The sequence below is a fragment of the Brachycentrus maculatus genome, unplaced genomic scaffold, assembly GCF_059751285.1.
Source record: "Brachycentrus maculatus isolate JH-2025_06_01 unplaced genomic scaffold, ASM5975128v1 h1tg000522l, whole genome shotgun sequence".
Classification (NCBI taxonomy): domain Eukaryota; kingdom Metazoa; phylum Arthropoda; class Insecta; order Trichoptera; family Brachycentridae; genus Brachycentrus; species Brachycentrus maculatus.
In genome coordinates, this window is record NW_028281268.1 from 127,953 (window position 1) to 143,855 (window position 15,903).

The 15,903-nt window shown below is 32.2% G+C and overlaps 1 protein-coding gene across 3 annotated transcripts in view; it reads left to right on the forward strand.

Moving 5' to 3' along the window:
- LOC148301751 (SLIT-ROBO Rho GTPase-activating protein 1-like) overlaps window positions 1-15,903 on the forward strand; it is a 176,694-nt gene that overhangs the window by 44,255 nt on the left and 116,536 nt on the right. The gene's annotated exons all lie outside the window — the stretch shown is intronic.

The window sequence follows — 15,903 nt, forward strand, 5'->3', positions numbered from 1 at the left end:
GGACGGTTTAGATCTGAACTTTGACCGAGACTGCGGTTTAACTTGGCTAAACGAATGACCACAAGTAACGTTCCGTACTTGCATTCCATTATGCATGAAACTAATCAGCAACTAAGCATTGTCGATAAAATTAAGAAAGGTGTGTTGAGATGGTTTGGACATGTGGAACGAACGGGTAAAACAAATTTATGAGGCGAATGTAGTCTGAAGAAAGAGCAGAGGAAGAACGAGAAAAACTTGGCACTATCAGGTATGTCAAATACTTCAAAGCGATCAGGTAAAGAGTCGAAATAATCGGTTGTATGTATGAGAAGATGCACGAATGAGATAGAGGCGAAAAATGTTTGCTAAGACAGAGTGGTGTGGTGTTCTATTTTTACTGCCTACCCCTGCGGTGAAGCGGCGCGATGGTTAGTTTGTAAGTCTAATCAGCAAATCTTTATCAGTTTTTTTAACTTTATTGTATACTTATGCAATGGAAGATTACTACATAAAGGTTTTTATGCTGACAAAAAAATACACTATACAAACACACACGCGCACGGGCGCACATATATACACACACATCTTCTTCCTGGCTCCATCCTTGCTTTTCATCTTTGTAGACCGTTGGAGTCGGCTCTCTTCGTCCTCAGGTTGTAGGTCCTTCTACCATGGACAACGTCACCTAGGCCATGCCTTCAAATTATATGTCTTTCTGTAGTATCCATGAATTCTTAATGAAGATTACTAGAAAAACCTAGAATCCTTTTGTGAAGCTACAACAGCTCTTAGCTATTTTTACGTGCGAAGAAATGCATTAGATAAACGTAAAATAATAGTTATATTACACACTAAACTAAAATCAAATCTGCGAGGCTGGGTATAAACAATGAATTGTTTAGAATTATTTATTAGTTTCCCAGAACAGCCGTTGAAAACACGCTTTCTTCGTGTCTAGTCAGCTAATTCGCTGTGTGGTGGTCTATAAATATTGCCATTATGGTACGCGTTCTCATTCATTTGCAACACTCGTTCAATGTGTTGCATTTTGAGAAAAATGTGAGAAAGTCGTTCAGCTTAATGACTTGTCGCTATTTGACAGTCTATTAAATCTGTATAATTAACAAGATTTTTTTCTTTTTTTATTGCATTTTATAAATCCATTGTTATGAGTCTCTTGTAGATCGAAATTGATAAATTCACTGAACGCTGTTTTATTTATCGATTCTCAAGAAATTTTCTGTTATGTATATAGGCTTGTATAAAGACATAAAACCGACTTGTTAATATCGTGGTTCTTCCGACTAACTGTCGTAACAGACGTTTCGAGGGATATCAGTGAGGAGTAGTTTATTTCGATTTTCTCGGTAAGCAATCTATATCCTTGAATTTTTAAAATTTTATTCAACGCTAAATCTTACACAGACAAAATTAACCTTAGCGACATAATTTCCTTGATAGTAAAACAAGAGGCGATTGTGATTGTTAATAGAAGCAGAGGAAGACCGAGGAAAGCTTGAAAGTACTTGAAAGTGATCAGGTCAGGTCAGGAGTCGGAATAATCGGCGTGTATGTAGGTATGAGATGTCGAAATGGCGACGATTTTTTGTAAAAACATATTGGTGTGGCATTTTGTTCTCTCTGTCTACCCCTGCGGAGAAGCGGCATGACGGTTAGTTAGTTAGTTAAATGTTCTGTTCACAAATTTATTCTCAACATTTTGAGTGTGTCCAAATGCTTGTTCACAAATCTGGATTTTCTCCACTCAGGATAAAATATTTATTTATTGATTTGGCATTTGATTTGTAGAACTCTATTTTAATTTATGTATTAAATGTTAAATCAAGATTTTTTGAGTCTACTAAGTTGTATTTTATTCATTGCATTTATTGATTCGGCAGTCACTTTTAGGTAAAATCTATCCATTTTTCATTAATGTTTTACTTAGTAAATACCACTATTTCTTAAAATCTATTGCGACACGTGTTTTGATGCATTCCGCATCATTTTCATACGGTGTTTGAAAATGATGCGGAATGTATCGAAATACGTTTTACAGTAGATTTTAAGAAATAGTGGTATTTACCAAGTAAAACATTAATTTAAAATTGTATTTTATTATTTAAAAATTGCATAATTTTTTTGACACTTGTTTTACCTGGTTATGGCACTTTTAAACGAATGTGAAGATTAAATGTCAATTTAATCTTCACATGCGAAACAATTGTCGCAAAATTTATTTTTATATGTTTTTTTAAACTATAAAATACATCTTAGTGGACTCAAAAAATCTGTGTCATTGAATTTGTAAAATTTTCTTTCTTTATATCAGGGTCATTCCTAACCCGATTTTATTTATTTTTGTTTTTAAACATTTTGGGAAACGCCCGTTGCGTGTTTTTAAATTTAGCCAGACGATCTGTTATTATTTATTCTTATCTCAGTGCTTCAACACACTCGGCGGTTTCCTTTTCCGCCGGTTCAAGCTTCGTCTTTCCTCTCCGGGATTTATTTTTAAACAACCGTTTGGTACACGCGGAAGGAGAACCTAAAGTGAGGATACTACTCCCGGCGAAATCACACAATATTTCCTCGGTATGCTGTTAAAACAAGCTAAGAAAATAAGGTGTGTATTGGTGTTTTGTATGTCTTCTGACGTTGTTTGAAAATTTTACACGAGTTATATGTACACAATGAAGTCCTGGTTCCAAGCATAATGTATGGAAGTGAAGCAAAGAGTTGGCCAAAGAAGGATGAAAGTATGTAAACTGAGTGCAGTCGAAGTGCGTTCTTTCAAACGAATATGCGGCAAAACGGTGTATTATAGATGTTCGAAAAGCGATAAAAGGAAAGAATGCAAGGCTGAGATGAGTCTTTTCGATAAAATTATGAAAGGTGTGTCGAGATGGTTTGGGCATGTGAAATCATGATTTAAGAATGAAAAGTATAGCAATTTATTAGGCGAATGTGGTTGATAATAGAAGCAGAGAAAGACCGAGGAAATCTTGACATGATCAAGTATTTCAAATTCTCGAAAGTGGTCAGGTCAGGAGTTGCTGTAATCGGGGTGTGTGTATGGGGAGATGCATGACTGGAAGCAGCGAGGATGTTTTGCAAAGACAGATTGGTTTGGCGTTCCATTCTCTCTATCTACCCTTGCGGAGAAGCGTCGTAATGGTTAGTTTAAAAAAATGTATTTAATTTCTTCAAAATAGAAAATCTTTGCGGGTCTTGTACATATTCGTTTAAAGAAAAAAATAGAAAGTCTCATTTTTGTATTGTATTCCTCAACTGGTTTGTTGTGAATTTTGTTACACAATACCCCGAGATGGAACAAAAAGCTATGGATGCAGTTTCGGAGAAGAGATGGCTGTATCGATTGCTTTCACCGTTACGTTTGGTCCAGTTCGTGAGAGTGGAATTGTCACAGTCATGACCTGCCGCAGAGCGTTGCGGGGTTACGGGCCGTCTCGTGATTTCGGCTGAGAGAAGAGATCTCGCGCGTTTTTCCTCTACCCTCAACTGTCCAGACTGCAGCTGTCTATCTCGTCGGGTTTCCGAATATTGACGACTACCCAAACACAAGATTATATGAAAATAATCGTTATTTATAAGATTTTTTAGTAATGTTATCTTGACAGTCTATTCGATTTTTCGTTTGTAAAATATCGAAGGATATTTAGGGTTTTATTCGTTATTTATAAGATTATTTAGTAATGTAATCTTTACAGTCCATTTGATTTCTCGTTTGTAAAATATCGAAGGAAATTAAGGGTTACATTTTAATTTATTTAATTACTGAAATAAAAACCATGTGAAAACATTTTAAAATATCGGTTTTTTGTTGATAACACAACACACACACACACATACACATCATGGTTGAATCCTAACTTACCGTCTTTGTAGGGTCAGCTGTCCTTGTCCTCAGGTTGTAGGTCCATCTTTGTTTTTTTCCTTTTTTTTCTTGGGGTCAGGGGATTTTGCATCCCTTCTATCATATACACGTCATGTATAACGTCACCTAGGCCATGCCTTCGAATGTTATCGTGTTATCTTTCTGTATCATTCGTACATTTTTTGGTCTTCTTCTAGATGTATTTCGAGGAAGATCCGTGGCGATCGCCTGGTTTAAAATATGCTCAGGTTAATAGATTTATATTATCCACTGACACTTCGTGATGGAATTGCATTTTTAATTTATTATTAGATTAAAACCAATATTTTTAGCTTTTCCACTTTTTTATTTGACCAGCGACCGGGTTTCGTTGTTACCGATATCATCAGACTGGAGTGATGATGTCGGTAACGACGAAACCCGGTCGCTGGTCAAATAAAAAAGTGGAAAAGCTAAAAATATTGGTTTTAATCTAATAATAAATTATGTTCAGGTTCTCTACGTCCTCGGTGCCGATACCATTTACTTAACTCTACGTAACTCTACTTTATTATTCATATAAGTCACATCCAGGCTTTTTTTTCACCAATAAAAAATCAGTATCATTAAATTATTATTTGAAAATGTTATTTTCAACATAATATTTGTTCTACCTACTTTTCTGTTAAGAAGTATCCACTACTCTTATAAGTCATTTGATTTGTTTCGGTTTTGAGTAAGGACATTCTGCATGTAGGTACTCATGTTGTCTTTTCGCACAAATTATCGGAAAATCTTGTTGAACAGTTTTTGGTGAAGGAATAACGCGTTTCTTTAGCTGCGACTTCCGACTGGCATCAGTCATGTACAGTTGGAGCGGGGAAACTCTTCTGTGTTTATTTGTGTGGGCTATTTATATCGGGACACGAGGAGAAGAAGCAAGAAGCGAAAACAAACTATACAGAAGATGAGATAAAATGATAGATAATAGATGATAACGACTTTGTTATAGAAATATAGTTTTGTTCTTGCTTTAACATCATGCAAAGGATCTAAATGTAAATTTAGTTATATTGGCATTTTTATACGTTCTCAAATTTTATAAGGTATTTTTAAAAAAATCTGGTCTTTAACAGCACCCGTTGGTGCATAGGATATAAGCATGATATCGACGCGGTGTTAACTTGATCGCTAAATACAACATTTTGAGTGTGTCCAAATACTTCACAAAATCTGGATTCTCTCTAATTACAGGAGTTATTCTCATATTGTTTTTTGACATCTCATCAAAGATGAAGAAGAATATGGAAGTCTGGGCATTTACGGGCCCGTAAATGCCCAGACTTCCATATACTTCTTCATCTTTGATGAGATGTCAAAAAACAATATGATCGCTAAATGTTATGCAGAAACCATCAAACTCACAAATTAGCAAGCCGAGATAATTGCATTTGAATGTTTTCACAAGTAAAAAATATATAATATCACTATGTTAAATGTTGCAAGTTAAGTTTGTTTTAATATAACCATAGAAGCATTGTTTACTGTGTGTCATATTATTCATTCATTGTTTTGACATTTCAGTATTTCATTGGTTGGATAGTTTCAGCAAAATTTAAAAAAAAGATAGACACATCCAATCTCTTGGATAGTTTCAGCGAAATTATTTTTTCTTCTTCTAGTTTAAAGTCGAACACATCCATAATTTAAATGTGAAAAATGCTGAAAGCTGCCAACCCACATGAATGTTTGAAACATTTTTTTTTCATGAATTTATTGATTGTAGGTTACAAAAAAGCTATCCAAATAATATTGTGCTGTTATTTTGGGCTGGGTGTCTTCAGCAAATAAAAAATTTACTAATGAAGATAATTATTAATCGAAAAGTTTGGATTTTTGTAAATTGTAGGTTGGGTGGATTTTACAAAGCATTGTCCAATTATATAAAGGCAAGGCGATCAAGGTCCTAAAGTGAGAATACTTAACCATGATTTCTGTGCTATTTTAAAGATTCGATTCCGATTTTAGCTCACAATAACATTCAATTCAATAATTCACTATGATGGATTATGGCGGATTAAAGTCACGCTCAGTGAAATATTTACACAACACGTCTCTGGCTGAAAATTTGGTATGCACTTTATCAACTTTTGGAGAAATTGGATAACAATCCTTATGACATCGGTATTGAAAGCTATTCTCCTATTCTGGGTCAAATGGATATAGTACGCACTGATTCTCAGCCAGACACGTGCTGCCAAATGAGAGTTGACGTGTGTACAATACGTTATTTGAGTTTACATAAATATCCAGATTTTGAGGAAAATTGTACTGAAATAATTGAGAATTTTCCTGAAAATATTTCCCTTCTCCATAGGTACCTTTCACACTTCATAATTATTCATTTATCGTGTGATTTTAACGGCAATGTATGTATGTTCATCGTATTCGTCCATAGCATATTTTGACTTAATACTGGAGCTTAACAATACACCCCTATCTATACGTATGTCTTCTTAATGATTATGACATTATTTTTTCTGGTTATTTCGTATTGAATGTATAAACATATCGCTGGTTAAATGCCAAAGGACCACAACGCTAAAAAAAACTCTTTATTCTAAAAATGGTATCTAAAACGCCAAAATTTTCATATTCGAAAGACACCCATGATTCTAGCGTTAGAAATGGACATTTCTAAACTTAGAAATAAACTTAAAAATTCTAGAATTCAATAAACCCTGATGATGACAAGGATCTTGTCGAAACCGGTAGGTTAAAGTGTACTAATAATAAAAAAGTGGTTGAAACAAAGTTGTTTAATTTTATAAAGCTTATAAAATGTGCCACAAAGTATCTGCGAAAAACATTCAAGAAAAGGGCATTTCTAACGCTAGAATCATAGGTATCTTTTTCGAATATGAAATTTTTGACGATTTAGATACCATTTTTGGAATGAAGAGTTTATTTTTTTGCGTTGTGGCCTTTTCGCATTTAACCAGCGATGTGTGCATACATATCCAATTTTTTTAACGTCAAATGCTTATTTGATGTTTTTATTATTTACAGGTATTTTATGCATACATATTACATTTTTTTAACTTCAAATGCTAATTTTACGTTTTTTTTATTTACAGGTAAGTCCATAATTCAATCTTATTCGCATTGGTTCGCATCTGTCGTGAGTGAAACAATGCATTGTGTATGCACCTATGGTACACCAGGTATGTGACGATTATAAAGACGTATATTGTTTTCTCCTTTTTATAATTCCAATACGGTACTTGAGTTTCAATGAACGCATTCACCTGCACCATTGTATGCGCTGTTGTATTTTTTTTAATCTTTAATTTTTAAGATGTTTTAGAGATTGTTATATATTTCTATACTAGACTCACTCCAATTTGGACTATCATTGAAGGAGCGCGTGTTAATCGATTTGTTAGGTTTGATTTTTTGTAATATATTAATAGGCAATTGATTACTCTCGTCAATTCAATCAATTCGCTATAAATCTTGTATTCCTTCTGGCGTTGATTTTATTATTTGTCCGGCGAATTTGCTCCAGTTCTCGTTTGTCGATGTTCGTGGTGATTGTCACCAATTAATGACACTTGACATATTACTTATAAATTTATGCCAACATTTATCATGAGAATATTAAACACATATGGCGTAAATCAAAATATATTATCAATCGAGTTTTTTTATTTGACAAACAGATATTTCGCCCGTTGAAGACTATTTTTATTTGTCTAATAAAAAAGTGAATTTGATTCCACAGATAGCGGTTCCCAAATTAAGTGTTAGTACTACGTTTTTGGCCCTTAAACAAAATGTACATCGATGCAGGGATAACTGAGTTGAAGTCCATTTATAAAAAAGATCATTTTATTAAAATAATATGATATTTGTAATTATGGTTTTCTGATAGTTTTAAAGATGTCTTTAAAAAATTTATATAAATTTTTAAACAAAAAATGTTTATATGCTACTGTTTTTTAAACAGCCATAATATTATCCATGGACAGGATTTAAAGGAATTTTACATTGGATAATTTCGTAAATGAAAGCGTTGTATTTTTTACAAATAAAAACACAAATATTCCTCTTTTTTTAAAAAAGAGGAATATTTGTGTTTTTATTATTTACACAAATATTTAAATTTCATACTATTTCTGTGAGCCTAAGCGGCTCGTTATTAGAAAAAGGTATCAAATTGTGGTAGAGTGGGTTCGAACCGAGAAACTCTGACTAAAGAGTCCGCGACACTAACCACGGGACCACAACCCGACACATATACAACAGTTTTCTTTGAACTCAATAGGGGACGATTTATTATATAGTCTTTTCGAAAATTCTTAAATTATTGTTTGCATTAGGGGTGTACTCTCAAACGTACAAATTCAGCATGCAACTGGCTGCTCAAAAAGCTTTACGTGTTGTCTGAGCACACATTTTAAAAAAACAATATAAATTGGTATCTATTTTCTTTAGAATATGTTTTAAAGAAAAATATTTTTATGATTTTTTTAACTCTTTACCTTTCAGTAACTCTTTTCAAAACCGTATATTTATTTCGGAGAAAAAAATATTTTTTCAATACAAAAACGGTGTTTTAAGCAAAAAATTCAATTACGTTAATGTTACCTGGATAAAATTACGTTGCGGGCTTTTGATTATCCCGCCTCTAAAGTCTGGGGAAGGCTGCGATTACTGGTAGGTGTCCTTTAAAACAGTAGTCGCACGTTGTTTAACCGCATTTAAAAATTTCAAATCGTGCTGGCTGCAGTGTGCAGTATGCAACGCATTCTCTGAATTACTAAGTATGCACATTACATTTTTTGTTCAACTTTCGTAAATACTCGTGTAGGGCATTCCTCGCTGCTAATCGGATAATAATTGGCCCATCTGTTTCAAACACGTGGTTTTTGTTGTTATTAAAACACCGTTTTTTTATGGTTCATTAAATTAAAATTATTGCCTACGCTATGGATGATATCTAAATTTTTGTTTATGAAAATAATTTTATAATTATACCGTGATCACCTTTTGTATTCGAGTTTGCCCCAACCCCCCTTCATTTTACTCAATTAGTTTTTGAAAAGAATATTCCATTAAAATAATGTGTTTTCAGTGCTAGTATACTAATTCCCCATTTACACGGTAGAGCTATATATAATATAATACTAAAATGCAATTACGGTAGATAGGTTTCCTTGTAACATATAAAATTCAATTAAGGATACAAAACAATATTCATTATTGCTTTTTGTATCTTAATTTCATTTTTAAAATACTTTGAAAAATCAATGATTTCAAAAATCATTCATCTAGGCACCTCCCACATTATCTTTTTGTTCATAGTACTGAGAAGTAAGTACATGCAAGGGATGTAGGAAATTTTACTTTTTTTGTACCGTGTTATTTTGAAATCGTGTATAAAAAAATGTAGAAAAACTGTGAGTTCTGTTTATCCTTATTATTTGACGTTTAATGAACATTGCAATTCATTTAAACACAGTTAGTTATGTTTGTATTCAATACCATCGGTTTTCGAATGTAATTTAAGAAATTATATTTTTTTGATATCTCACCATAGATCTCGTAGAAAATTCTGGACATCTGCGGAGCTTACGACCTTTTATTGGCTGTTTTAAGTGATCACTTTATACAAATTTCGGAAGTTGTAACGATGCTTTAATTGATAAGGCATTTATATTATGATCTTCTTTATCTATGCTGAGATATTAATTAATTAATAAAAATCTTAACTTAAATTACTTTTGTTTTCTTTATCATTATGTCCTCTTCTGCTGGATAAAGGCCTCTTTCGTATCCTTTTATTTCTTCGGTCGTTTCTCCTTAGACGATTAAATTCAGAATTTGAACACACTCAAAATATATTGAATATTTTAATATACTTATATTTAATAAAATGGGACTAAATCCTTCGATGCAATTGAACGTTTTCTTAATAATATTTTTATTTATTTATTTGAATCTTTCGAAATCAGTTTGCTTTAAATTTAAATAGATACAACGCTTGGTCACCACGTCTCATTGTTATGCTTGTTCCGTGCGGGATGCGACGGTTGCGGGCGTGACATCCTCCCGGACGCCCATCCTATGGTCCATCGTCGAATCTCCAGAACATACAAATCCTTAACTCACCCGTCCCAAGTAACATGTCTTTTTAGTTACATTTCAATAAATGTTGATCCCATAGGTTATTTCCATGAAGCGACTACCTAAACACAGCGTTTCAAAAATCTTGCGTTTTAAGTTGTAGAAATTTAAACGCGTCAACTAGTCCATTCGTCAGGATTGAATATCTTGATTTTGGACAGTGACTGTACACGACGGATTCTTCAGTTCTTTGGACACGTTGCGCTATGCGATGAGGATAGCCTGGAACGACTGGTTGTGATTGGTAGCCTGGAGAGGAAGAGAGGGAGAGAGAGGGGAAGAGAGAGATATCTCCCACGCAATGGAACGATCAAATTAAGGCAGCAGCACTCACCTCGGTGGTTGGCGTGCTACGTGCAGCGCAGTCAAGGGATAACTGGAGAAGGGTCACTCCTTCGACAAGGGTCACAACCCTCAGTAATAAGGAATAAGACGCAGAGGAAGAGAAGATATTTAAAGAATAACTGCAGAAATAGACAAGCAGATTGAATCAGTCGGGGTAAATAGATACTAGCTGTACGCAGCCGTAGTTAGGTTACACAGGTTTTTATATTAAGTATGGAAAATAAAACAGCGCCTCCAAAATCTCGAAGTTTTCTTAAGCTAGTATTTTACGAAAATGCGCTATGCTCATTTTATTTTTATTATAAGTATGATTATTTATCTCGAGAAAACAATTTTTTTTCTAATCTATTTTTGTAACACTAAAATATTTATAGTAAAAATATTTAATATTTGCTTTATATCCCAGAAAAAGCGTTAAATCATTCTGTAATATTAAATATGTATTTCAGATAGACATTATGAAGTATTACAGTCAATTTTTTGTTCATTGAAATTATAAACAAATAAAAACTATGTTTTGAATATTGAAAGCATTAACTTTGTGGATCATATTGATATATTATTTTGAGAAACACAAAGTCTTTTTATTTCTCAAAATAATAAATAAAAACTAAATGAAGAAAACCAAAATCTTCTTAACTCCTGTGGCCTTTCAAAAGATTGGAATCTCTGGGTCAATACATAAGTTTCTTTTTTTAAAGATATGTCTCATGTCTCAAGGCGTCAATTAGCTTCCCATTTCAATTGACATGTTGATATTCGTTCGTCTGTCGCACACGGAGGAGGAATATTGATTCTAACACTTTTATCGTACGTTGTAATTTTGATCACGCTTCCAGAGTGTATTATTGTATTGTGATTGTCGTGTTTTATAGCCCTTCTATTTACATATACTTAAATGTTATTTTTCTTATTTACTAGGTATAACATACATGGAATATATTTTCCAAAAAAAAATTTTTTTTTCATAACTAAATTAAGAATAGCATTTCTATGTATTAGCTGAATACATAACCTAATTTATTTAAAAAAAAAAATTCATTGTATTTTGATAAATATGTGCATGATTTAATAGGATTTTAATAGATGAAAACTACAAAGTAATTTTTTCTCTTTAGTAGGAATCATGGAATTCTGGTCATTTACAGGGCTGATGTCTTGTCATTGGCCGATCATGTTATCATTTTATGTTTTTGTAACATACATTATTGTGACCATGTTGGTATATTTCCATAAACCAACATGGTCACAATAATGTACAACGATGGAAACTATATTTTTTATGTGATGGATTTTTAAATCATGGAATTCTAGTCATTTACAGGGCTTATGACTTGTCATTGGCCGATTATGTGATCATTTTATATTTATGTAACATCCATTATTGCGATCATGATGGTATATGGATCGACAATTTTTGAATTTTTTTTCAGAATTATACCATATATGGAATTGTGGTCATTTACAGGGCTTATGACTTGTCTTTGACCGATTAAGTAATCCCTTTATATTTTTGTAACATTAACTATTGTGAACATGATGGAATACCATTGATTGAATTGATTTTATTTATTTTATTTTTTAAAAACTTGATTTACATTTTCATAACAATTAATTAATTTAATTTCTTGGATGTTTTTCGTATATACTTTGTGGGACATTTTATAAACTTTATAAAATAAAACAACTTATGAAGTATTACATAGTGCTGTATTCATGAAGTAAAAAAAGTGGTTAAAAACAAACTTGTTTAACTTGGTCAATACCACTATTTTGACACGTGTTTACCAAGTAAAACTTAAATTAAAAATGGGTAGAAAGACCACAACGTGACTGCCGAATCAATTAATGAAATAATAAATTTATTATTAGTTTTCTGAACAATCGTGGAACCTGTAATAAAACAATATTTTTTAGTGGGATAAATTGCCAGATAAATTGATGTTTTTTAATACGTATTTTTTTTATCTCATGATAAATATTCAGTCCCGATTACTTTATGCAGATTGGATAACTTTTTATTTAAATGCCGTGCTGTATTCAATGTCCTATCAGCTGATCGCAGCTGGTAGTATTTTGAAGCGCTGCGCCCTCTGTGGATTTTATTTCAAACTATTTTACAAACTGTCGGTGAAGAGAGAAGATTGTTGTTCCGGTATTATTTTTAGTTATAAGTAAGACATGATCTTGTTGCTTATTTTTGCCTCATTATCACTTACATCTTCTACGAGCCGTCCATTAAAAAAAATATAGGTATATATTTTGACATTAAAATATTTTTGATTTTTATGTATTCAATAATTCTGTTAAGATTTTTTTTAATGTACGTACCAATGGATGTGAAAAGTCTTTTTTTAACGTACCTAATTGGGTTCGAGTAAACAATTCAGTACAATAATTTATAATATCTGTGATTTTATAATTATCAAGAAAACTATTTTTCTCTCTCATCTTTTTCAAGTATAGTTTTTAACATTTAAAAAATATAATAATATATTTAATTATACTACGACTACCATCACACTATTTCTCCGTAGGGTTAGGCAGAGAGGATGGAACGCCTCACTTTTCTGTCCTGACATACACTCCTAGCTTCCTTCAAATCATTACATCTAGTCAAACATGCCACCCGATTACGCAGACTTTTGACTTCACCAGATTTTAGGTACTGATTGATCTGATCGTGCCAAGTCTTTTTCGGGTACCCTCGTTCTGTTAACCAAATATACTTACCTTCTTAGTCATTCTCATATTATCCATTCGCTCCACATGTCCATACCACCTAAAAGAACTCTTCTTTATCTTTTTTAATTATCCTTAGTTCATTCAGCCTTATATTCCTTTCTATCTTAAATCTTCGTTTTTAATTTTATCATACAATGATTTTCCACACATTCGTATCCTTCCTTAAGTTGAATTATATTTTTTGAAATATGTTATCCAAGGGATTAGGATGTGTTACATCACGGTAGTGTTATACATGTCTACTGTGTACCTTCTTTTTGACCTCGCAAGGTCGCCGACCAGGGCAGGTGCATCTTATGTGTAATGTGTGCTAGGCGTTGGTGTCGGTACTCGATGGGCCAAAACAAATACACGCTGTAATTTGTTAAACATTTTCCTTGTGATACTCGCCACCCTAATGTGATTACGCTGTGTTATTTGAATGTTTATTATCCTTTTTTTGTAATACAGCTTTAAAGTTAATTTTTGAAATTTCTATACTAAAAATTATATAACTCACTCAAAACCACTACCATAATTAATTTGTAATTATCATTACAATACTTCAATTCATTCAATTTCAATTAATTTTGTTGGAAAACATATATCAAATCATACTTTTCAACCCCTTCCTTGTGTTAATATATACACAAAAAGGAAGGAATTTGATTTCTTTAGAATATGTATTGAACATATATTTTTATTATTTTCAACCCATCATCTTTAAATAACTTATTTCTTTTCAAAACCATATATTTATTTCAAAGAAAATCTTATTTTTGCAATACAAAAACGGTGTTTTAAGCAAAAAGATTCAATTACGTCAAATGTTACCTGAGTTTAAAAAAAAAACCTAGGTATATTGGACCTTAATGCACGCCCATTAATGCATCCTTAATGCACGCCCCGGCATATTCTTCACGATATTCTTCAGAATACGTGCATATCATTTATACGTGCACGCATTCTTCACGGATACAACCGTCTACCGTTTTGCGATAATCTTAATAACTTAAATACAAAACGTCTAAATCTTTAGCGTATTTTTAGCGAGTGTTTTTGCCTAGAATTTTCACTCATGAATTACATGAAATTATAGTAACCTTAAACATAAGGAGGAAATCCACTCACGAGTAAGCATAGGCTATGAAACTTAAAAAGTTGAAGCCTGAGTAGGGTCATGATAAGCGGTGTTGCATAAGCCGTAGCTAGATTTCAGAGTCACTTGGACGTTATTTTACATTAGCGTATTTTTTTGAGATTTGGCACTTTTGCACTGCCAGGGATAACATTTTTTTAGTGCTACTAGTTCAGTGCCATCTTTTACGTACAGAACGTGGATAAAACATATCCGCCTATTACGAAGGTACGTTTCGATATTTAATGTGTCTCGCAAGAGGCTGCAATAGAACCCCGAGCTGCCGTTTTTAATCGCATCCCGTGTCTCGGCAATAGGTCCATTATCTCGTACAGGACTGCAAATCGCTCGAGTGATTTCTTTCCTTGTCTGATCGGACCTGAGATTACAATTACGGAATCTCGTGATCGCGAGAGGATGGTACTTATAATGCCGATAAATTGTTATTTTCGAATCTAACCGCCTTTTATAACTACCTTTATAAATTAGTTTAACCATTTCTTGAATGTTTTCCGCAGATACTTTGTGGTACATTTTATAATATCTTTATAAAATGATAAATGCAGCTTCATACTATATTATTTATTGATTCGGCATTAACTTTGTGGAATGACATAATTATTTTATTAAAATTAAACACTTGAATAAACCACTTTATCGAGTTTTATTTTTATTTACGACTAGTTTCGAAAACGACAGATATTTTCATATTCTGGTACAAATTAAAACTAACGAACAAAAATATATTTAGGTGTATATATAGGTTAATAAATATAGGGAGGGGGGTTAAGGAACAAGATTTTTTTGTAAAAGGAAACATTGATAATAATTAATATATAATAATAGTTTAGACAATAATAGTTTTTATTTGTACCAGAAGATGAAAACATCTGTCGTTTTCGAAACTAGTCGTAAATAAAAATAAAACTCGTAAAGTGGTTTATTCAAGTGTTTAATTTTAATAAAACAGCTGCATACTGTTTTTTTGGGTGATTCCATTCGTTGTTATTTGGGGTTGCTATGCAATGAATAATAAAAATAACATTTAGGATTTTTATGGAGCGTGTGGAAGTATTTGGTGAAATTATTTTAATGTTTTTTATGTTTTTGATTTAAAATAAACCCTGATGATGACAATGTATTGTTGAAACCGGTAGGTTGAATTGTATTATTAAAAAACTGGTAAAAACAAAGTAAATTAATTTTATAAATATAGTTTAACCATTTTTAAAGCTGTCCTACGTTCTGACTTCATTCAAATAATTACGTAAGACAAAAACTAGGGTGGATGTTGTCTTTCTTTAATTATTTTTACCTCTGATTTCACAAGTAAATATTATTTATTGATTTGGCGTTTAATTTGTAGAACTCCGTTTTAATTTATGTATTAATTTAGAACTCCATTTTAATTTATGTATTAATTTTAAATTCGTTTCATAATGCCCTAACAAGGCGAAACAATTGTCACAATATAATTTTTTATGTGTTTTTGTTAATAAAATACAACTTAGTAGACTCAAAAAATCTGTGTTTGATTTAAAATTAATATATAAAGTAAATATTATCCGAAATTAAATGTTTATTTCGGATAATATTCACGTGTGATAAATTGAATAATTGTAACCGTAAAATTTTGAACAAACTTTTA